Source organism: Salmo salar, chromosome ssa01 (assembly GCF_905237065.1).
Source record: "Salmo salar chromosome ssa01, Ssal_v3.1, whole genome shotgun sequence".
NCBI lineage: Eukaryota > Metazoa > Chordata > Actinopteri > Salmoniformes > Salmonidae > Salmo > Salmo salar.
In genome coordinates this window covers 90,296,399-90,321,955 of record NC_059442.1, presented here as the reverse complement: position 1 = coordinate 90,321,955, position 25,557 = coordinate 90,296,399, and the positions used below count along the sequence as shown (strand labels likewise).

Sequence of the window (25,557 nt, the reverse complement as noted above, 5' to 3'; positions counted from 1 at the left end):
TCCTACATGGAATCTTCTCAGGTTTTGGCCTGCCATATGAGTTCTGTTATACTCACAGACACCATTCAAACAGTTTTAGAAACTTTAGGGTGTTTTCTATCCAAAGCCAATAATTATATGCATATTCTAGTTACTGGGCAGGAGTAGTAACCAGATTAAATCGGGTACATTTTTTATCCAGCCGTGTCAATACTGCCCCCTAGCAACAAACATACAGGTCAGGTACAATACCAAAAATAAATGCCCTTGACAACAGTGAAACCAGTTACTCACGGAAGGAGGGAAAAAACCCAACGCTCCTAAACTTATACACATTTTGTAATACACGCGAAAACAAATAAGGCACGACCTAAACGGGCAACCTCACATGAAAATAATCCCGCACAAACCTAGGCAGGCAACAGGGGTAATTATACACACAGAAATCAAGGCAAATGAAAACAGTTGTGAAGAACCCCCAGACAAAACAAACGGAAAAGGAAAAACGGATCGGTGATGGCTAGTAGGCCAGCGAAGTCGACCGCGAGCGCCGCCCGAAGAGGGAGAGGAACCACCTTCGGTGGAAGTCGTGACAATGTGTTTTAACCATGTACCTCGGATTACAACGAGCTGTTGTGTTGTTAATTGCAAGTCACTGTCCATGGTGGAGGTAGCACAATTGAATTTTCCTCACTGAGTTTATGGTCCACATTAGAAATGTTGCTAGACACTTCTTAGGAATGGTCAACACAATTATTTTACTCAAATACTGAACAAAAATATAAACGCAACATGCAACAATTTCAAAGATTTTACTGAGTCCACAGTTCATATCAGGACATCAGTCAATTGAAATAAATGTATTAAGCCCTAATCTATGGATTTCATATGACTGTGAATACCGACATAATCTGCCCGAGGATTCCAACAGGCCCCTCAGGCGCGACGTCCACTGAAGGCCCATTCTGCAAACCGCGGCCTACTAGGTACCTAGAGCTACTTGGAACCCTACTAATTCCACAACTGGTCTATCGACGTCACCGCACGAAGAGGCAAAAACAGACTTACCCCCATCGCGACGTCCCCCAAAGGCTAACTTGCTAGCTCCGGTCTGTTAACTGCAGGCTTGCTTGCCCTGGTCTGCTAACTGCTAGCTTGCCTGCCCCGGTCTGCTAACTGCTAGCTTGTTTAGCCCCGGCCTACTAACTGTTAGCTTGTCAGCATCGGCCTGCTAACTGTCTGAATCGCCGTGTCCCCAGGTAGCCCAACCACTCACTGGACCCATATGTTCACTTGGCTACGCATGTCTCTCTCTAATATCAATATGCCTCGTCCATTACTGTCATGGTTAGTGATTACTGTCTTATTTCACTGTAGAGCCTCTAGCCCTGCTCAATATGCCTTAACCAACCATGTTGTTCCATCCTACATATGCGATGACATCACCTGGTTTAAACGTCTCTAGAGACGATATCTCTCTCATCATTACTCAATGCCTAGGTTTACCTCCAATGTACTCACATCCTACCTTACCTTTGTCTGTACACTATGCCTTCAATCGGTGCTATCGTGCCCAGAAACCTGCTCCTTTTACTCTCTGTTCTGAACGTGCTAGACGGCCAGTTCGTATAGCCTTTAGCGGTACCCTTATCCTACTTCTCCTCTGTTCCTCTGGTGATTTGGAGGTTAGTCCAGGTCCTGCAGTGCCTAGCTCCACTCCCACTCCCCAGGTGCTCTCATTTGTTGACTTCTGTAACTGTAGGAGGAAATGTTATAATTTCAATAGTTTATTTGAGTAGGCACAGATGCAATTTAAACATGCACACATTGAATACACAAGACTCCGAGCCACCTTGTATTACTTTAAAACAGCAACTGAGGAAGCTGGTGCTGGAGATCATCCACCGGAACCCGACTGATGAACACCTAAGTAATTATCTGTCCCTAACCTGAACCTCAGAGTTTTCTTTGCATCGCACATTGTTTGTTTTCAGATTGCGAGCGAAGACAACGTTCTGATATACTTGCGTATCATCATTGAACTGCACAAGCACTTCCGTCCACAGATCTCTCAAGAGGTGAGAACTAAGATCTTACTATACTCCACTCTCACTTTGTGTTGATGATGAACAGAAGACCTGTCTCCAGTGTTTTGCCTCGGCTCTATCTCAATTCCTCTTTCCATGATTCATCGCATCTCCTTGTCTCCTCCTCAAACGTACTGAATGAGAAAGGAGGTCCAAGGACACTCCCATCAGACCCACTTCTTCAATGTGTTATTAGAAGAAAGCAAGGAGAGAGGATGTGAGGAATCGAGCAAAGATTCATTGAGTTTGACCCCATGTCTTGATGCTGAGCAGTGCTCCTCTGATCATGGTATTAACTGTCTGCTTTCATCCTCTATTCAAATTCATCCCTGACTGGACTTTGTGAAGCAGATCAATAAGGAGCTACCTACAGTAGTGGTAAGACTACTGAACAGCAGGTGGATTGTTGAGCTTTGTGGGAACTGGAAAATGTTTGGTCTCTGAATCATGTTCTCATGCCTCTATTTTGCCACCTTTCCCATCCTGATTGCTAACACATTCCCCCTCCCCTCACTCTCGCTTGCCCCTCCTGTCTCTTTTTCTCACTCTTTCTGATCTCTCTCTCTCCTCCTCCAGGCTCGGTACTTTGAGAACCCCCAGGTGATAGCTGAGAACATAGTGTCTTCTCCTGAGATGGTGGGCATGATCACCTCAGTGTTGGTGAAGACCACACAGGGAGGACAGTGAAACACGCAAGGTGAGTAGACCTGTCCTGGATACTTCTATCAACTTTCTGGAACTCCTCTTATTACCACTTGGTGGCGTAGAAGCACCGTGGCACTGGCGAAGCATCTCAGACCACGGCTAGTTTTCCAGGTAGAAAAGGCATGGACAGACCGGTAGCGTTTGCCGGCCGAGAGTACAAAGAAGCTCTGTTCAGCGTGCCAGCCGTAATTTGCTAAATTATTCTACATGTAGAATCGCGTGAAAATATTGTCAGTCAGACACCCACCAGTGTGTGGTCCCTAAAACACAGCACCGAACAAACTGTGAACAAACAGCAGATGAATGGCAGATCGACATTCGATGCAGTGTGTGTGCTCCCTAAGGCAGAGAGTTGATGTGATTCATCATTGAATCATGGATGTTGTAGAATCATGTCTGGTCCATACAGTATATTTATTTCTGAATGTTCTGTACTGTTGGACCCTTCCTGAATTTAGGCTGGCATTGCCCTTGTCTTTTCCTGATCATCTGTCTGTGTCTGTCTGTTCCTCCAGCACACCATCATCCCCCGGGGTCCCTGTCCATCAAGGTGCTGGCTGAGCTGCCCATCATAGTGGTGCTCATGTACCAGATGTACAAACTGAAAATCAATAACCTGGTGTCTGAGATTGTCCCCCTCGTCATGAACACTATGATGCTGCAGGTTTCTCCTCTGGCCAGGTAAGACACCTGTGTGCGTGTGTGTTAATTTTCCTCCTGCAGACAATCATACTCACTCTTTTTACTAAACAACCACAAAGAATATGAAATGGTATTGAAGCATAAATAATTTTGAATTTTTACAGTAAAATAGTTTGCTTCGTCTATAAAGAGTTATTCTAAACCCTAACGTAACTTTCAGGCAACGCAAGCTGTATAACAGAGAGCTGTATTCTGATTTTACCCCTGCTCGGATCAAGACCCTGTCCTTCCTGGCCTGCAGCATCTGCATCTACCAGGTACGTATCCATGTTGTGCTTTTTATGTCTGGGTTCAATTTCTCATTTTCTGTCTTGTATTGCATTTACCTGGTACACAGAATAATTAATTACATGTACATTAAATCATATTTTCTGAACTGTATTGCAATGCGTGTGTCTCTCTGTGTCTCTCTCTCTCTCTCTCTGTGTGTTTCTGACCAGGACCTGGTAGGGAAATACTCTCAGCAGATGGTGAAGGGCATGCTGCAGCTGCTGACCAGCTGTCCCTCTGAGACGGCCCACCTCCACAAGGAGCTGCTCATCGCTGCCAAACACATCCTCACCAAAGACCTGCGCAGCCGTACGTATTGACACTAACCGAAGGACACACACTGACGGACGCAAACACACACACAGGCATGCACATACGGATGCAGACTCACACACTCAGATTCATTCTGACACTAGATTTTCATTCTGTGTTGCAGAGTTCATCCCTTGCATGGATTTACTGGCTACACGGCTCGGGAGACACTGAGGTTAGACCACCTAACAGGTAGCCCCAAACCCCCTCCCCTCTTCCCTCCTATACCTCCTCACCTTAACCCTCTCCTCCCTCTTACACCTCCTCTCCTCCTCCTTCTCCCTGTGCTGCCAATCTGCCCCTCCTCTCCCCCTCCTCCTCCCTGTGCTGCCGACCTGCCCCTCCTCTCCTCCTCCTCCTCCCCATGCTGCCGACCTGCCCCTCTCATCAAAACAGCAGCCTTCATCTTTCATTAGTCTCCATGTGAAACAAGCCACAGCTATCAGACTTGGCATCTCTATTGGTGGCAGCCATATTAGTGTCTTTCAGGTGCATGAACATTCATGTGCTCTCTCCCTTGTGTTCTCTCCCTTGCTCTCTCTCCCTTGCTCTCTGTCCCTTGCACTCTCTCCCTTGCACTCTCTCCCTTGCTCTCTCTCCCTTGCTCTCTCTCCCTTGTACTCTCTCGTTCTCTGTCTGTCTCTGTTCGTCCCGCCTCCAGGTACAATTTGTGTGCGCTGTGGTTGGTTGCAGTCAAATTTCTTTACATGTTTTACATAGCCAGCCACGCAGTCGTGGTGCAGGTAGGCTATTAAGTGTTTATTGTGCTTTGATTGACAACTGAACAACAAGTGTTGACTAGTTTATAAAAGCTGTCAAACTGACTGAATAAAGTCGATGTCCAAATCACTTTGCTATTCATAAATCAACGTGGTTATATGTCCATGGTATCCATGGTATCATCCCGGAGTCGCCTCTTCACTGTTGACGTTGAGATTGGTGTTTTGCGGGTACTATTTAATGAAGCTGCCAGTTGAGGACTTGTGAGGCGTCTGGTTCTCTTGCAATTCTTGAAGATGGTGGTGAGCTGGTAGTGAGTGATGGTGTGTAACTTCAGCACCAACACCTCGAGGAAGAAAATGTAGAGATTGAAGATTTATTGAAGTCAATGTTAAGAGCTAGTAACATAAGCATTGTTAAGAGCTAGTAACTTGGATAGGTCGATGAACACGGCTGAACAGTATTGTCTCTTATCGATGGCGGTTATGATATCGTTTAGGACCTTGAGCGTGGCTAAGGTGCACCCATGACCAGCTCTGAAACCAGATTGCATAGCGGAGAAGGTAGGGTGGGATTTGAAATGGTTGGTAATCTGTTTGTTATCTTGGCTTTTGAAGACCTTAGAAAGGCAGGGTAGGATGATATAGGTCTGTAGCAGTTTGGGTCTAGAGTGTCACCCCCTTTGAAGAGGGGGATGACCGCGGCAGCTTTCCAATCTTTGGGAATCTCAGAAGATACGAAAGAGAGGTTGAACAGGCTAGTAATAGGGGTTGCAACAATTTCGACAGATAATTTTAGAGAGAGAGGGTCCAGATTGTCTAGCCCAGCTGATTTGCAGGGGTCCAGATTTTGCAGCTCTTTCAGAACATCAGCTATCTGGATTTGGGTGAAGGAGAAATGCGGGAGGCTTGGGCGAGTTGCTGTGGGGGGTGCAGGGCTGTTGACCAGGGTAGGGGTAGCCAGGTGGAAAGCATGGCCAGCCATAGAAAAATGCTTATTGAAATTCTCAATTATTGTGGATTTATCGGTGGTGACATTGTTTCCTAGCCTCAGAGCAGTGGGCAGCTGGGAGGAGGTGCTCTTATTCTCCATGGACTTTACAGTGTCTGTAAGGGCTGTCGTGAGAGAGAGACCAAGGTGCAGCAGAGTGAGTGTTCATCATAAAAGGTTTTAATGATTAACGAACACTATACAAAAGAAACCAAAAAACGACTAGCAACAGTTCTGTTAGGAACACACTAAACAGAAAACAATTACCCACAAAACCCAAAGGAAAAACATGCTCCTTATGCGTGACTCCCAATCAGCAACAACGAGCTTCAGCTGTGCCTGATTGGGAGCCACACACGGCCCAAAACAAAGAAATACAAAAACATAGAGAAAGGAACATAGAACGCCCACCCAATGTAACACCCTGGCCTAACCAAAATAAAGAACAAAAACCCCTCTCTATGGCCAGGGCGTTACAGTACCCCCCCCCCAAAGGTGCGGACTCCGGCCACAAAACCTGACTCTGAAGGGGAGGGTCCGGGTGGGCCTTCTTACGGCGGCGGCTCAGGTGCGGGACATGGCCTCTGCTCCACCCTTGGCGTCGCCCTCTTAGGTGGCGCACCTGGCCGCGCCGAAGGGCTGGCGGGCGACCCTGGTTGCGCCTGGCTGGCGGGCGGCGATGGTTGCGCCTGGCTTGCGGGCGACCCTGGGGGGGGCTGCCTCTCGTGTCTGCTGCGCTCCCTTTCCTCATACCAGCGCCTCTCAGCTCTCGCCGCCTCGATCTCCCACTGCGGGCGGCGATAATCCCCAGCTTGTGCCCTCTGGAGATAGATGGGGGGCAATCAATTCACATATGGTGTCCAGGGCACAGCTGGGGGCAGAGGGTGGTCTATAGCAAGTGGCAACGGTGAGAGACTTGTTTCTGGAAAGGTGGATTTTTAAAAGTATTAGCTCGAATTGTTTGGGTACAGACCTGGATAGTAAGACAGAACTCTGCAGGCTATCTCTGCAGTAGATTGCAACTCCGCCCCTTTTGGCAGTTCTATCTTGACGGAAAATGTTATAGTTAGGGATGGAAATGTCAGGGTTTTTGGTGGTCTTCCTAAGCCAGGATTCAGACACGGCTAGGACATCCGGGTTGGCAGAGTGTGCTAAAGCAGTGAATAAAACTTAGGCAGGAGGCTTCTAATGTTAACATGCATGAAACCAAGGCTTTTATGGTTGCAGAAGTCAACAAATGAGAGCGCCTGGGGAATAGGAGTGGAGCTAGGCACTGCAGGGCCTGGATTAACCTCTACATCACCAGAGGAACAGAGGAGGAGTAGGATAAGGATACGGCTAAAGGCTATAAGAACTGGTCAATAAACTTTGATTTGATTAGATCCAGCAATTAAAACAGAATCCCACAATATAAAACATGTATTGACCTTAGCTAGGAATAAACTAAATGTATTGAAAATGTATTATTTTTCCAAGTTTATTATAAGACATTAACGGAATGCGTCACTGATTTGTATTTGCAGCAACTTTCTGAAGGGCCGACCTGAATGTCCCTGTCTGTGTGGGCGGCGCCTGAACAAAATGGGAAAAAACGCAAACCTGGAAACTATTATGACCCCTCTATGGAAAGGTCATACTCTCACGAACATGTACAGTGCCTTCAGAAAGTATTCATACCACTTGACTTATTCCACATGTTGTTGTGTTACAGCCTGAATACAGAAGCGATTACATAATTGTTTTTATAACCCATCTACACAATACCCCATAATGACAACGTGAAAACATGTTTTTTGAAAATGTTTGCAAATGTATTGAAAATGAAATACAGACATTTTTAATGTACATAAGTATTCACACCCCTGAGTCAATCCATGTTAGAATCACCTTTGGCAGTGATTACAGCTGTGAGTCTTTCTGGGTAAGTCTCTAAGAGCTTTGCACACCTGGATTGTACAATATTAGCACATTCTTTTTTTATTTTTAAAGTTCTGTCAAGTTGGTTGTTGATCGTTGAACAAGCAGACAGCCTTTATTCTTTTAGAACCCTGGAGCTTTCAGAATCATTTTGAAGCCTCCACCTTACCTATTCAGCAAAAAGTGACTTATATTCACTCAACTGGAATCTCAAAGAGCAAATCAATCACAGTTTCTAGGCTGATGGTGGAGTATAATAAATGAAAAAGGGCTCTTAAAAGCTCAGGTACCTTCATGCACTGATTGTAAGACACTCCTGATAAGAGCATTTGGTGTCTGCTAAATGACAGAGATGTTAGGTAAAATGTAAAGATGTTTCATTTGATAGTTGTGAACTCCTATAACCTTTAACCTGTCCCTTCCCCTCTTTTTCCCCCATCCCTCCAAACCTCTGGTCTACATGGGTGCTAGTGATATGGCCGTTTTCCTTCTCCCCCATCCAGATAATGTCATGTAAAATGTAACCTTCTGTTTGATAGTGGTGAGCTCTCCTCCTCACTCCTTTATTGACCTAAACTTTCCCCTTCTCTCCCCCCACAGACCCCTGGCCTACAGCACACTGGCAGACCATGTGTGTCAGATCCTGCCCCTCACAGATCTGTGTCTGTGTCTTGGCTGTTTGCTAAGAACATAGATGACGAGTCTCTCCCCAGTAGCATCCAGACCATGTCCTGAAAACTGCTGTTTAACCTGGTTGATTGCATCCGCTCCAAGAGTGAACAGGAGAACGACAACGGACTGGACATACTGATAAGGAGACTGTTAATAAGTAATGACAGATGGGAAGGGACATCATAATAGGCAATGTTGTGCCCAATCACAAATCGACCCTTGGCCTCTCTACTACCTCTTGGTTCCCCATGTAAGAAGATTCTGTTCCTTTCATGACTATCAAGACATTAACTTCAATACATCTTCAATCTCTACATCTTCTTCCATGAGGTGTTGATGCTGAAGTTCTGTGTCTGACGGTGCCTGTGTCTAACGGTGCCTGTATCTGATGGTGCCTGTGTCTGACGGTGCCTGTGGGGCTGTGTCTGACGGTGCCTGTGTCTGACGGTGCCTGTATCTGACGGTGCCTGTGTCTGACGGTGCCTGTGGGGCTGTGTCTGACGGTGCCTGTGTCTGACGGTGCCTGTTTCTGACGGTGCCTGTATCTGACGGTGCCTGTGAGGCTGTGTCTGACGGTGCCTGTGTCTGACACAGCCTACCTGCCCATGCTGATGGACCCGCTGGTCTCTGCCCTGAATGCCTCCCAGACACTGGTCAGCCAGGTCCTCCGCACCCTGGAGCTCTGTCTGGACAACCTGCAGCCAGACTTCCTCTATGCTCATATACAGCCTGTCTGAGCAGAGCAGATGTAGGTGAGGACGTACGCATAGATGCAGGCACACACACACACACACACACACACACACACACACACACACACACACACACACACACACACACACACACACACACACACACACACACACACACACACACACACACCCATCCCCACATTCAATCTAGACACACATCGCAGTCTCTACTCTCACTTCCTAACCTTTGACCCCTCTTCCCCCTGTTCTCTCCAAGCATTGTGGAGGACGCTGCGTATCCCAGCAGAGACCATCAGCCACGTGGCGTATAGGGTGCTGGGGAAGTTTGACTGCAGCAACAGGAAGATGCTGAAGGAGTGCCAGAGACAGCATTACGTTGTGACGGAGGTCCAGGGACCCAGCATCAAGGCTGAGTTCACTGACTGCAAGGCCTCTATACAACTATCCATGGAGAAGTTACGTCACTGGTCAGCCATTACGTCTCTGAATGCGGGATTGGTATGGTAGCCAATTTGGATCATAATAGTTGTTGATAAGGCATTCCACTTTGGTGTGTTGGGCATTAAGTCTCAATAGAAGGATATTGTACTATGTTCTCAAAGAGACCACTGAAAAACAACTCTCAATTATTTCCACATATCCACCCCTTTCTCCTGGTCTTTCTCCTGGTCTTTCTCCTGGTCTAGCACAACAGCAGTCTATGTGGGTTAAACTGTGGATCATTTTTCATTGCTTCGGCACAAAATGCGTTCAATGACTACATCTTTCAAATTTCATGAATTATTTTCTCGCTATGTGACACAACCACCACCAAAACTCTATGTACCTACAGGCCAATTCGCACATGTTTACATACTCTTTTCAAAACTGTTAAACTTAAGTTTAAACCTAACATAACACAAAATTGAATAAGACAGCAATTTGCTACATTTCTACAGTAATACTGTATTGAAATATATTCCAAATCTAAAAAATAAAATACTATCAAAATGATTAGACCAACCACAGCGGATTCCCATTGTAGCTGAACACCTACACAGGTGTTAGTCTTTCAATTTCATTACCATCTATACAAAAGGGGACATCTTAGGAATAATGCTGTACTGTAATGTAAACATGGTCCCAGCGAGAGATAGAGAAGTGGCTGACAGAGGAAGAAGAGTGGCTGGGAGAGGGAGAGGGAGAGGAGTACATATGCGTGGTGGAAGAAGACTGAGAGGAAGATCAAGAGCTGTAGTCTCAGATGAGATTAGGGCTACTATAATTGATCATGTAATAAATCATCGTCTATCAATGAGAGAGGCTGGTCTGAGAGTGCAATCCAAATTTCCAAAACAACAGGTAAGATGTGCATTCTGCAAGGGCATCTGACTGAACTGCACATTACAGAAGTAAATTGAGCAAAGCCTCCAAACCCACTTGTGTGTAATTGTTTTTGTATTTCTGCTTAGGACCCAACGGTTACCTCCCACAGGCGGGAGAGGTTGGATTTTCACTGCTGTGCAGGAAACTGTAATCGCTGATATGGTCATCAGAAACAATGGCATAAAACTCACAGAGATTCGGGACAGAGTGTTGGCAGACAATATCACATTTGGAAATATTCACAATGTAAGCATAACAACTGAAACAACATCAAGTCAGGATGAAGCAGTTGTACACTGTCCCCTTTGAGAGGAACTCTGAACGAGTCAAGCAACTCAGGAACCAATATGTCCAGGTAAGATGACTATAAAATACACAACTGGTTTTGAACAAAACCAAACAGGGTAGAGGCACACAACGGCATGTTTTCAGGTATAATGTAAACTACCATAATAGCATAACTCTTATGTTGTCTTATGGATTTATTTTAGAGAGTCATGGAGATTCATCTGTGTGGATGAGGCTGGTTTCAACTTGGCCAAAACACGGCGGCGAGGAAGGAATGTGATTGGGAAAAGAGCTACAGTGGATGTCCCGGGCCAGAGGGGTGCCAACATCACAATGTGTGCAGCAGTATCCTCTGATGGATTGCTGTTACACAAACCGCTAATTGGGCCATACAACACCGAGCGTCTCATTTCATTCCTGGATGACCTCTATGGAAGGGTTGTGCCAGGTGAGCAAAGGGTTGCAGTGAGACGAAATTGGCCAACGTTTGTAATTATATGGGACAATATGGCATTTCACCACTCCCGTGCAGTCACAGAGTGGTTTTCAGCCCATCCCAGGATGGTGTCACTTTTCCTCATGGAGGTGGAAGGTTTATGACCACCATCCACATGATCAAATGTCCCTCCTAGACGCAATGAATGCTGGATGCCTGGACATATCTGCAGGAGATTGCCAGGGATGGACCAGGCATGCCAAAAGATTCTTTCCTAGGTTTATTGCCCAAGATGACACAAGATGTGATGTGGATGAGAACCTGTCGCCAAAGGCAGAAGACAGGATTGACTAGCATTGCTACTGTATCTGTATCGGTAGATGATGTATATACAAATTCTTGTATTTTGGAATCAATCAATGCCAAAAAACATATTGAAACATAATGTATCATGTCTGATTCATTCCTGTAACATATACTGCAGTGAACTCTAAACAGTAGAGAGGTGTCATTCTTGTTTTGTAAAGACATTTTACAGAAGAAAACATTGTGTAATGCTACCAGTTGTTAGTGTTTTTTAGGTCATTGTTTTATGAGTGACAAAGTGTGCTTGTTGGGTGACAACCTTTGCTAGTGTTATGGAAGAATGTGTTGATTTGAGACATGTATGAAGTGTTTTGGTAGTTTTAGTGCATTTTGGATGTGAAATTAAATGCTGTGCCAAGCTGAAAGTTGGTTAGGAGAACTGTGTGAAGAGTTTTGAAAAAGTGACCTAAGTATTGAGAAATGGGTCCTAGCGATTGTATCAAAATGTAATTTCACATATCCACTTTCTCCTGGTCTTTTAATTCCTCTTATCCACCTCTTTCTCCTGGTCTATTAATACCACTTATCCACCCTTTCTCCCGGTCTATTAATTCCACATATCCACCCCTTTCTCCTGGTCTATTAATTCCACATATCCACCCCTTTCTCCTGGTCTTTTAATTCCTCTTATCCACCTCTTTCTCCTGGTCTATTTATTCCACGTATCCACCCTTTCTCCTGGTCTATTAATACCACTTATCCACCCTTTCTCCTGGTCTATTTATTCCACGTATCCACCCTTTCTCCTGGTCTATTAATTCCACATATCCACCCCTTTCTCCTGGTCTATTAATTCCACTTATCCACCCCTTTCTCCTGGTCTATTAATTCCACATATCCACCCCTTTCTCCTGGTCTATTAATTCCACATATCCACCCCTTTCTCCTGGTCTATTAATTCCACATATCCACCCCTTTCTCCTGGTCTATTAATTCCACATATCCACCCCTTTCTCCTGGTCTATTAATTCCATTTATCCACCCCTTTCTCATGGTCTATTAATTCCACATATCCACCCCTTTCTCCTGGTCTATTAATTCCATTTATCCATCCCTTTCTCCTGTTCTATTAATTCCACTTATCCACCCCTTTCTCCTGGTCTATTAGTTCCACTTATCCACCCCTTTCTCCTGGTCTATTAATTCCACATATCCACTCCTTTCTCCTGGTCTATTAATTCCACATATCCACCCCTTTCTCCTGGTCTATTAATTACACTTATCCACCCCTTTCTCCTGGTCTATTAATTCCACTTATCCACCCCTTTCTCCTGGTCTATTAATTCCACATATCCACCCCTTTCTCCTGGTCTATTTCAATGTGATCACAAAGCAGAGAAAGCTAGAGAACAGGAAGTGGAGAGAATAAGGGTGATGGTTCTTCTGAGGGATAATGAATCCTTGTCAGAGTTAAGCGTCTCTCTGTGAGAGGAGAGGAGACAGTCTTCCATCATCAGGTCTTACGAGCTCCTCGTCTCCTCTTCAGGCCAGAATAATCAATCTACAGAACCCTGGATGACGACCACATGATTTACTCTCTAATGACTCTATTTCTGTCTGCTACTAGTGAAAACACATTTCTATAATTGAGTTGGTGCTCCAAAGATGGATGCCACAGATAGCTCTCTCTCTCTCTCTCTCTCTCTAAGTTTATCCTGACATTTGTTTGGATGGTTGCGCTAAATCTTTTTCTCTCTCCTTTGATCTATCTCCCCCTCTATCCCTTTCTTTTCCTGCTCTGTCTTCTCCCTCTCTCTCTGTCCGCCGGCCCCTTCACTCCCTCCTCTATTTCTCCCTCCCCTTCCTCCTCCTTTTGAAGTGAGACACTTAGTCTATTTAAAGCCTCTTTGAGCCTCTCTTTATACAAAATGATTTCTATGGTATTTATGTCTTTATATCTAGCTGTTGAGATGGGATGAGTGCATGTCAGCCAGTTGCAGCGTAGCCTTTATGTGCTGACAGGGCTAGGCTAGTGGAATTCAATTATGCAGTCTTCTCCTCCTCTCCTCCTTTCTACCTCCTCTCCCAGCAGACAGACCAGCCCTCTCTCTCCCTCTCTCATCTCTGGCGTTAATTAGTTAATTTTCTCCCTCTTTAAGTCTCTGGCCGCGTCGCCTTGTCAGCTCATAATCTGCCATTTGAAATGACCTCTGCTCTCCCTGGGCCCGGCACCGTGTGCAGAGGTTCCCTCTTCATGACAGGTTACTCAGAGCGCCGGTCTCAGCGTTAATCACACTGTCTGAGTGCAGCAGGGTAGTTATTCTACACAGGGTACAGGGTTTCAGACTGCAACCATTTTGTCACATTTTGCCACCCTTGTCTGTGCGAGCAAAACATTTTTATTGGTCGCACTGGTACGAGCTGCACATTCTACTTGGCCACCTCAATCAAATGTCAAATTGTTTTTGCTGATAAAACCATGAGTTTGTTAAACAGTAAAGTGCATTGTCACGCTCTGACCTAGGAGAGCTGTGTTTTCTCTGTTTAGCTAGGCCAGGGTGTGATAGGTGGGTGGGCATTCTATGTTTTGTGTTCTATGTTTTGGCCGGGTATGGTTTCCAATCAGAGGCAGGTGTCTATCGTTGTCTCTGATTGGAAGCCATACTTAGGTAGCCTGTTTTTCCTTTGGGTTTTGTGGGTAGTTGCTTTCTGTTTTGTTGTAAGTACCTGACGGAACTGTCGGCTGTCATTTTTGTTATATTTGTAAAGTATTCATTTTTGGCGTTAAAATACAAGATTAACATATTCCACGCTGCACCTTGGTCTGCTCATTTCGACGCCTGTGACATGCATTATCCTCATGATCCCTGTAATAAAGGTGTCTGCCCCGCCGCTGTGCCTTCCTGTTTCACTGGGGCCGGTTGCTGTAATGAGATAACCTCTCACACTCTCTCTATACAATCATGTATGCTTCTCGTGATTGTATAACATTTAAAAATGCTATGCAATTATTTTTAAATGATCATTATTGAGCTCAAAGGTAATTTTGTGTTTTTATATGAGTTATATCCTCTATTTCTATTATTTTAACGATTTTTATTTGAAATTCAGTTCAGTTTCAGTTCGTTTTTGGATCCATTTGTCTAGTTTTTATTAAGGTTTTATATAACATATTTTAGTATTATTTAGTTTTTGTGTTTGAGACAGGAGACACTTATGGCTAGGAGACATTTAGTTTTGGGGGGGATGTCACTTCTTGCCACTATGGGGGAGCAAAGCATAAGTGGATGGGTCAGGCCATAGGTTAGGTTTAAATGTAGACTCAGCGAGATGACGTAGATGCACAAAGTAAACGGTAGTAGTGGGTCAATTTCCGCAACAACCAGGAGTGTTGGAGCGCAACGCTAAACTTCTCTGCTGTTGTGTTCCCGTAGTGTGCATGTTGTAGCAGCATGAAGCGTACCCGTGCACATGCCAAGATTCTCTGTGTGACTGTGTGAGAGCAAAGTCTTGCATCGTGCTCATCTCAATGGCCGCGTCCTAGCTGACCATTTTGTTAAAGTCTGTGACCACTGCTGTTCAACACCTTTCAAAGTGTTTTCTGGGGATAAAAAATGTCAGACTTGTGCCTACATGTGAACTGCATGAACTTTACAAAAATCATGTATTTTTTTATTTATTTCACCTTTATTTAACCAGGTAGGCTAGCTGAGAACAAGTTCTCATATACAACTGCGACCTGGCCAAGATAAAGCACAGCAGTTCGACACATACAACAACACAGAGTTACACATGGAATAAACAAACATACAGTCAATAATACAGTACAAAAAAGAAAAATCTATATACAGTGAGTGCAAATGAGGTAAGATAAGAGAGGTAAGGCAATAAATAGGCCATGGTGGTGAAGTAATTACAATATAGCAATTCGACACTGGAATGGTAGATGTGCAGAAGATGAATGTGCAAGTAGAGATACTGGGGTGTAAAGGAGCAAGATAAATAAATAAATGCAGTATGGGGATGAGGTAGTTGGATGGGCTATTTACAGATGGGCTATGTACAGGTGCAGTGATCTGTGAGCTGCTCTGACAGCTGGTGCTTAAAGCTAGTGAGGGAGATATGATTCTCCAGCTTCAGTGATTTTTGCAGTTCATTCCAGTCATTGGCAGCAGAGAACTGGAAGGAAAGGCGGCCATAGGAGGAATTGGCATTCGGGGTGACCAGTGAGATATACCTGCTGGAGCGCGTGCTACGGGTGGGTGCTGCTATGGTGACCAGTGAGCTGAGATAAGGCGGGGCTTTACCTAGCAGAGACTTGTAGATGACCTGGAGCCACTGGGTTTGGCCACGAGTATGAAGCGATGGTGATCAAAGGTCACAAAGTTTTGACTGCAGTTGACTGCAAGTTGCTCTTCACGGACTTCATCCTGCAGCCATCGCCTGCATTGTGGGCTCTATTGTCAAACAATCATTAGTGTGTTTCTGTTTGACCTACATGAACGTGACCAAAAACATGACTGAAACAGGAACCAATTTGCTGCGATTTCTGGGTGATTTTTCATAGCAAGTTACGAGAATTTACGCAGCAGGTTAGGTGAATTAACATAGCAGATTAGGAGAATTAGGTTAAGGTTAGGAAAATGGTTGGGTTAGCTAAAATGCTAAAATTTGACTAATTTATGTGTACAGTGGATATATACAAATAAATGTGATATTTGAGGCTCTCTTTAACTAATTGATTGTACAATGTACACACATAATATTATATTATGATTGCAGTTAGTGAGTTTGTGATATGGGGTTGGAGACCTGTTTTTTTCAAACTTATAAAGAAAACCTTTTATAAGCAATTTCAACACTGAAATTGATATGAGCGTTTATATGAGCCTTGCTGTTAGAAAACCACATTAGTGTCTGACTTTCAGATGCACCTGCCCCAACTTCCCTCCTCGATGTTCGTCTATGGTCCGTTGATTTAGCCTTACCTCAAACGTGCCCAATATCTGAGGTGCTGCTCTTGGCAACGTCATCTCGCCGAGTCTACCTTATTGTGGTGAAAACTCAGAGAGAAAAAGATGTAGATTCACCAGCAGAGTGTTTATTTCGCCTTCGCAGAAGGCAGGAATCGTGGTCACGGGCAGGCAATGGTCATACATAGGTAGGCAAACAGGCAGGTGAATCAAAACTAGGACTGAACACAAGGTTGACTAAGAAAATAAATACAGAACCTTATACTTATAAATTATAAAGTAAATCTCAATTTGACCCACCATCTGAAGAGTGCCAACACTGAGTTAGGGTTAGGGTAAAACGCCTCTCTGTTTCCCCTGCAGGTTATAGAGACGTCTCTGGAATGTCTGAAGAGTGCCAATACTGAGCAGTACAACAGACGGCAAGCCTGGGAGGCCATCAAGTGTTTCTGGTCGCTATGATCTCCTTGGATGACAACAAACACACCCTGTAACAACTCCTGGCTCACCCCAAGTAAAACTATTTGCACGCACATGCACTCTTTAATGTTCCCCAGTTTCCGCTCAACTCCACATGACCTCGGGTATTGTCTTCATCTCTTCATGCCTTAATCAATCTCCATATTTCTCTCTCCCCCATTACCATCATTGATCTCCGGGCAAGGGCTAATTGACTTTTCCCTTTCTGTTTAAACAACACGTCCACTTCAGCAGGGCTAAACTTTTCATTTAGAATGTTTTATTGTAACATGCACCAGATAAGTGAAGTGAAGTGTGCCGTTTTACAGGGTCAGCCATAGTAGTACAGCGCCCCCGGAGCAAGTTAGGGTTAAGTGCCTTGCTCAAGGGCACATTGACAGATTTTTTTCACCATAGTGACTGTGGCTCAGCAGTGTGGTGAGAGAAGGCATATTTCTCTCTGCTACCTTGTCTTTTTGTCTCACTCGCATTTGGGACTTGACCGTCTCTCCACCTCTGTCTCATTTGGCTGGATGCTCCATCTCTTTTTGTCTCATCTCTCCTTCTGTGTCATTCTCTCACACCTTCTACCCTTTCTATTCTCCTCCTTTTGTATGCTTCTCATAGGTGTTGGGTTTTTGACCCCACCCCGCCCCCCAGGTCCGTTCTTGCTGCAGTGCTACCTGCTGGGCAGCCAGCCAAACACAGCTATGTTCCACAGTGAAGAGAATGGTTTGATCAACACCATAGCCGTCTGCGTGGCCTACGAGGAAAATTAGCTGTGTAAAATAGGGGGTGGCTCTGGCTGTTATCTTCGAAATAGCCTCCATCATCCTGGGGTCCGAGGAGAGGGTGAGAGACAGAGGGCTTGGGGCATCACTTACTATAATGTGTGCTAGTGTTGATTTATACAATTGATATGTTTTGAACAGGAAGTGAATTCTCGATTACTGTAAGTGCTTTAATTCTTGTCTGTGAATATACATTATTGCTGTTACTGTAGCTCATTCTCACTCTGTTACTTCTCTTCCCTCATCCTCCTCCTCTACCCTCTTCATTCCTCATCTCCCTCCTCTCCCCTTCGTTCATCATCCCTCTCCCTCTTCCCCCTTCATTCCTCATCTCCCTCCTCTCCCCCTTCATTCCTCATCCACCCTTTGTTCCTCATCCCCCTCCTCTCCCCCTTCATTCCTCATCATCCTCCTCTCCCCTCTTCATTCCTCATCTCCCTCCTCTCCCCATTCATTCCTCATCACCCTCCTCTCCCCCCTTCATTCCTCATCTCCCTCCTCTCCCCATTCATTCCTCATCTCCCTCCTCTCCCCCCTTCATTCCTCATCTCCCTCCTCTCCCCTCTTCATTCCTCACCCCCTCCTCTTCCCTCTTCATTCCTCATCTCCCTCCTCTCCCCCATTCATTCCTCATTTCCCTCCTCTCCCCCTTCATTCCTCATCTCCCTCCTCTCCCCCTTCATTCCTCATCTCCCTCCTCTCCCCCTTCATTCCTCATTTCCCTCCACTCCCCCTTCATTCCTCATCTCCCTCCTCTCCCCCTTCATTCCTCATCTCCCTCCTCTCCCCCTTCATTCCTAATTTCCTCCCCTTCATTCCTCATCTCCCTCCTCTCCCCCTTCATTCCTCATTTCCCTCCTCTCCCCCTTCATTCCTCATCTCCCTCCTCTCCCCCTTCATTCCTCATCTCCCTCCTCTCCCCCTTCATTCCTCATCGCCCTCCTCTCCCCCTTCATTCCTAATCCCCCCCTTCATTCCTCATTTCCCTCCTCTCCCCCCTTCATTCCTCATTCCACCCCTTCATTCCTCGTCTCCCTCCCCAGGCATTCCAGCTGCCTCTGTCTCCTATGTCGTAGAGCGTATGTGTGTGTGCTGCTATGAGCAGGCCTGGTGCGCCAAGCTGGAAGGGGTAGTGTCCATTAAGTTCCTGATGGAGAGACTACCTGTCATCTGGGTCCTGCAGAACCATCTCACCTTCCTCAAGGCTCTGCTCTTCATCATGATGGACCTCACTTGAGAGGTACGGTTATCTGTGGTAACACTAGTTGTCTGGTTTGTGTTGACACATATACTTGAACTATACAGGGTTGAAACAATAAAATTAAAAAATGTTATTTTCTATGGCAAGATGGCCCCTGCCCCCTAAGGACTTTTCTGTCGGGTATCACGGTGGGGTGAAAACAATAGTGAAATATGAAGTTATTATTAACCTCTATGGGCTAGGTGGGACGCAGGCGTCCCCCCCGTGGTGCACTCCATCAACAGCAGGTGCATTTCAAGAGCGGCAAATTTGAATCCAAATAAATGTCAAAATTCAAATTTTTCAAACATACAACTATTTTACACCCTTTGAAAGATAAACATCTCCTTAATCTAACCACGTTTTACGATTTCAAAAAGGTTTTACGGCGAAAGCATAAATTTAGAGTATGTTAGGACAGTACATTTACAAGAGTTGTGTGTAATGTTTTGTCAATTCAAAGACAGGGTCACCAAAACCATAAAACCAGCTAAAATGATGCACTAACCTTTTACAATCTCCATCAGATGACACTCCTAGGACATTATGTTAGACAATGCATGCATTTTTAGTTCTATCAAGTTCATATTTATATCCAAAAACAGCGTTTTACTATGGCATTGATGTTGAGGAAATCGTTTCCCTCCAATAACCGGCAGTCAAGTCAGCATCACAAATTAAATAATTAAAATTAGAAAACATTGGTAAAATATTATATTGTCATTTAAAGAATTATAGATTTACATCTCTTGAACGCAATCAACTTGCCAGATTTAAAAATAACCTTACTGGGAAATCACACTTTGCAATAATCTGAGCACTGCGCCCAGAAAAATACGCGTTGCGATACAGACTAGTCGTCATGTTGGGGAGATCTAAAATCGAAAATACTATGTAAATAATCCATTACCTTTGATTCTCTTCATCAGATGTCACTTCCAGGTATCACAGGTCCATAACGAATGTAGTTTTGTTCAAAAAAGCTCATCATTTATGTCCAAAAATCTCCGTCTTGTTAGCACATGATCTAAGCCCGCCGGACTTCACTTCATGAACGAGGGAAAAAAATATATTTACGTTCGTTCAAACATGTCAAACGTTGTATAGCATAAATCATTAGGGCCTTTTTAACCAGAACATGAATAATATTCAAGGTGGACGAATGCATACTCTTTTATAACGTATTGGAACGAGGGTACCCAACATGAACTCGCGCGCCAGGTGTCTAATGGGCCATCATCGTTCCATGGCTCTTGTTCGGTCAGATCTCCCTCCAGAAGACTCAAAACACTTTGTAAAGGCTGGTGACATCTAGTGGAAGCAATAGGAAGTGCCAAAATATTCCTCAGCCCCTGTGTTTTTCAATGGCATAGGTTTAAAGGTAATACAACACATCAGGTATCCACTTCCTGTCAGAAAATGTCTCAGGGTTTTGCCTGCCAAATGAGTTCTGTTATACTCACAGACACCATTCAAACAGTTTTAGAAACTTTAGAGTGTTTTCTATCCATATATAATAAGTATATGCATATTCTAGTTACTGGGTAGGATTAGTAACCAGATTAAATCGGGTACATTTTTTTTATCCAGCCGTGCAAATACTGCCCCCTAGCCCTAACAGGTTAAAGTTTTACCTCCAGGTGTATAACAGTGCAGTAGCCATGGCAAAGACCACTGGAGCAGCTCCTGGTCCATTGTGCCACCCCTCTGAAGGACGAGGAGAAGACAGAGGAGCTGCTGTCTGCTCAGGACAAGTCCTTCCACATGGTCACCCATGACCTGGTGAGAGAGGTCACCTCCCACAACTCCCCGGTCAGGAAGCAGGCCATACACTCCCTGCAGGTGCTGGCCCAGGTCACCGGGAAGAGTGTCACCGTCATCATGGAGCCACACAAGAGGTGGGTCTGAGACGCCGTATCAGGGTGTTGTTGCACATAGAAATGGAATGAGGCAGTGTTAGATATGGTCTTTGCTCTGCACATGCTACAGATATTGGAATGAAGGTCTTAGTGAGCATTACCATCTGGCCATACAATAAAACACACTCCACAGCCTAACCTTGTGTTTACCCCCCTACTGTAACCCCAGGACAGGATCCCCCTAATTAGCATCTTCTGCTCTATAACCTGCAATAACCAATTATAACCCCTCCCAAGCCCAGGTGTTACAGGACAGGATCCCCCGTAAGAAGCACCTTCTGCTCTATAACCTGCAATAACCAGTTATAACCCCTTCCACCCCCCAGGTGTTACAGGACATGATCCTCTTTAAGAAGCACCTGCCTAGCCACCAGGCGGCCAACGCCCAGATCGGCCTGATGGAGGGCTATATCTTCTGCACCCCCCTGCAGCCACGCCTCTTCACCATGGACATCAACGTCATGGAGCATAAGGTCTTCTACACAGAGGTGAAAGGCCATGGGTTCAGGTCACAGGCCAAGCCATGGCAACAGACTTAATTGGATAGTCTATAACAAAGTCAAACGTTTTTCAAAGGTTTTGTTTTCATACTTTCAAAGTGGTCTAGTCTATATTTATTTAAAATATGTTCCCCTAATGAGTTCAGTGTATTAGGGGAACTTTAGTAAGTTGACTGTATTTTGATCCTCCATTGATCCGTATTGATTCCAGCTCTTGCTGTTGCTCCAGCTGTTGAACCTGTGTGAGGCTGAGGACACTGCCCTGCTATTAAAGCCTGTCCTCTCTGGTGCCCCTGCGTATCGCTGCCTTTAGTGAATACATGATGGGAGTCGTAGTTCTTACTTCACTGAAGGACAATAAATAATTCAGCCATTCAACATGTAGAACATACAAGTACATGTACATCACAATCAACCTGACAAAATGAGAACAACATGATTCTAATTCTGTTCTCAGAACAATTCTGCATTTTATCAATCAGAAGTTAAGCTGTAAATTGACAGTTTGTGTTGTTCCCTGTCTATCTGTGTAGATACCCTGGCAGCGTGTAACTACCTGCCTCAGTCCAGAGAGAAGATCATTGCTGCCCTGTTCCAAGCCCTCAACTCCACCGATTCTCACCTGCAGGATACAGGAGAGTATGCGGAAGGAGAGGCCTGTGTGAGGCAGGAGAGGCCTGCATGATGCAGGAGAAGGCTGTATGAGGCAAAAAAGGCCTCACTGTCTGTCTGTCTGTCTCTCTTGTGTTTATCTCTCTCTCTCTCTCTCTCTCTCTCTCTCTCTCTCTCTCTCAAATTCAACTTAATTCAAGGGCTTTATTGGCATGGGAAACATATGTTAACATTGCCCAAGCAAATGAAGTAGATAACAGTAAACATTACACTCACAGAAGTGAGTTATGTACAGTTGAAGTCGGAAGTTTATATACACTTTAGCCAAATACATTTAAACTCAGTTTTTCACAATTCCTGACATTTAATCCTAGTAAAAATTCCCTGTCTTAGGTCAGTTAGGATCACCACTTTATTTTAAGAATGTGAAATGAGAGAATTATTTATTTCAGCTTTTATTTCTTTCATCACATTCCCAATGGGTCAGAAGTTTGCATACATTCAATTAGTATTTGGTAGCATTGCCTTTAAATTGTTTAACTTGTGTCAAACGTTTCGAGTAGCCTTCCACAAGCTTCCCACAATAAGTTGGGTGAATTTTGGCCCATTCCCCCTGACAGAGCTGGTGCAACTGAATCAGGTTTGTAGGCCTCCTTGCCCGCACATGCTTTTTCAGTTCTGCCCACAAATTATCTATAGGATTGAGGTCAGGGCTTTGTGACGGCCACTCCAATACCTTGACTTTGTTGTCCTTAAGCCATTTTGCCACAACTTTGGAAGTATGCTTGGGGTCATTGTTCATTTGGAAGACCCATTTGCGACCAAGTTTTAACTTCCTGACTGATGTCTTGAAATGTTGCTTCAATATATCCACATACTTTTCCTCCCTCATGAAGCCATCTATTTTGTGAAGTGCACCAGTCCCTCCTGAACCAAAGCACCCCCACAACATGATGCCGCCACCGCCGTGCTTCACGGTTGGGATGGTGTTCTTCGGCTTGCAAGCCTCCCCCTTTTTCCTCCAAACATAATGATGGTCATTATGGCCAAACAGTTCTATTTTTGTTTCATCAGACCAGAGGATATTTCTCCAAAAAGTACAATCTTTGTCCCCATGTGCAGTTGCGAACCGTAGTCTGGATTTTTTTATGGCGGTTTTGGAGCAGTGGCTTCTTCCTTGCTGAGCGGCCTTTCAGGTTATGTCGATGTAGGACTCGTTTTACTGTGGATATAGATACTTTTGTACCTGTTTCCTCCAGCATCATCACAAGGTCCTTTGTTGTTGTTCTGCGATTGATTTGCACTCCGCCAGAACGCATCTCCTTCCTGAGCGGTATGATGGCTGCGTGGTTCCATGGTGTTTATACTTGTGTGCTATTGTTTGTACAAATGAACGTGGTACCTTCAGGCATTTGGAAATTGCTCCCAAGGATGAACCAGATTTGTGGAGGTTTACAATATTTTTCCTGAGGTCTTGGCTGATTTCTTTTGATTTTCCAATGATGTCAAGCGAAGAGGCACTGAGTTTGAAGGTAGGCCTTGAAATACATCCACAGGTACACCTTCAATTGACTCAAATGATGTCAATTAGCCTATCAGAAGCTTCTAAAGCCATGACATCATTTTCTGGAATGTTCCAAGCTGTTTAAAGGCACAGTCAACTTAATGTATGTAAACTTCTGACCCACTGGAATTGTGATACATTGAAATATAAGTGAAATAATCTGAATGTAAACAATTGTTGGAAAAGTTACTTGTGTCATGCGCAACATAGACTTCCGAACCGACTTGAACTGTACATGTGGAAGCGGGTGGGGATTAAGCTGCATCCCTGTCTCACCCCCTGGCCATGTAGAAAGAAACATGTTTTTTTGCCTATTTCAACCGCAGGAAATGTACGAGTTTGCTGTTAATGATAATGTCGAGGATTTTCTGAAGGTTGCTGTTGACGCATATCCCATGGTAGTTATTGGAGTTAAATTTGTCTCCACTGTTGTGGATTGGGGTGATCAGTCCTTGGTTCCAAATATTGGGGAAGATGCCAGAGCTGAGGATGATGTGAAAGAGTTTAAGTATATCCAATTGGAATTTGTTGTCTGTATATTTTATAATTTCATTGAGGATACATTCAACACCACAGGCCTTTTTGGGTTGGAGGGTTTGTATTTTGTCCTGTAGTTCATTCAATGGAATTGGAGAATCCAGTGGGTTCTGGTAGTTTTTAATTGTCACACCCTGATCTGTTTCACCTGTCTTTGTGATTGTCTCCACCCCCCTCCAGATGTCACCCATCTTCCCCATTATCACCTGTGTATTTATACCTGTGTTCTCTGTTTGTCTGTTGCCAGTTCATCTTGTTTGTCAAGTCAACCAGCATTTTTGTATTCAGCTCCTGCTTTTCCCTAGTCTCTTTTTTCTCATCCTCCTGGTTTTGACAATTGCCTGTCCTGACCCTGTACCCACCCACCTGACCACTCTACCTGACCCTGAGCCTGCCTACCGTCCTGTACCTTTGCCCCTGTTGCTGTAATAAACATTGTTACTTTGACACGGTCTGCATCTGGGACTTACCTTTATCCTGATATTAATAGTTGATTCTAAGATTTGTATTTGATCATGTATATGTTTTTGCTGTTTGTTATTTGTTTTAGGGCCAAAATATTGGTAAAGTGGTTTACCCATACATCTCCATTTTGGATAGATAACTCTTCGTGTTGTTGTTTGTTTAGTGTTTTCCCAGAAGTGGTTAGCCTCTCTGGGGTATGTGGGACGCTAGAGTGTGCATTCTGATGATCTTCATCAGAATGCACTCCCAGGAATCCCAGTTCCAGAATAAATGTTTGTTTTGTTCGATAAAGTCCATCATTTATGTCCAAATACCTCCTTTTTGTTCGCGCATTTAGTCCACTACTCCAAATGCAGGAAGTGCGCGCAAAATGTCACGACGAAAAGTAAAAAAAAGTTTTATTTACGTTCGTAGAAACATGTCAAATGATGTATAGCATCAATCTTTAGGATGTTTTTATCATAAATCTTCAGTAATATTCCAACCGGACAATTCCAATGTCTTCAAAAAAGAAAAGGAACACAGCTAACTCTCATGTCAGTGCGCGCCACTGAACACATGTCATTTTCTCAGTCGTCTACTTCCAGGACCTCTTGTTCTCTTCCTATTCACAGTAGAAGCATGAAACAACGTTCTAAAGACTGTTGACATCTAGTGGAAGCCTTAGGAAGTGCAAAATTAATTCTAAGTCACTGTATACTGTATAGGCAATCACTTGAAAAATTACAAACCTCAGATTTCCACACTTCCTGGTTGGATTTTTCTCCGGTTTTTGCCTGCCATATGAGTTCTGTTATACTCCCAGACATCATTCAAACAGTTTTAGAAACTTCAGAGTGTTTTCTATCCAAATCTACTAATAATATGCATATCCTACCTTCTGAGCTTGAGTAGCAGGCAGTTTACTACGGGCACGCCTTTCATCCGGATGTCAAAATATGGCCCCCTACCCTTGAGAAGTTAATAAACGATTGTGCCACTGGGACTTCCTTGCTCTCCTGCTCCTGATTCCTGCACCTCCCTCCTCTAAGGAGG

The 25,557-nt window shown here is 44.4% G+C and overlaps 1 pseudogene; it reads left to right on the top strand.

Moving 5' to 3' along the window:
* The first annotated feature begins 1,690 nt into the window (after nt 1–1,690).
* LOC106609298 (transformation/transcription domain-associated protein-like) overlaps nt 1,691–25,557 on the top strand; it is a 176,633-nt pseudogene continuing 152,766 nt past the window's right edge.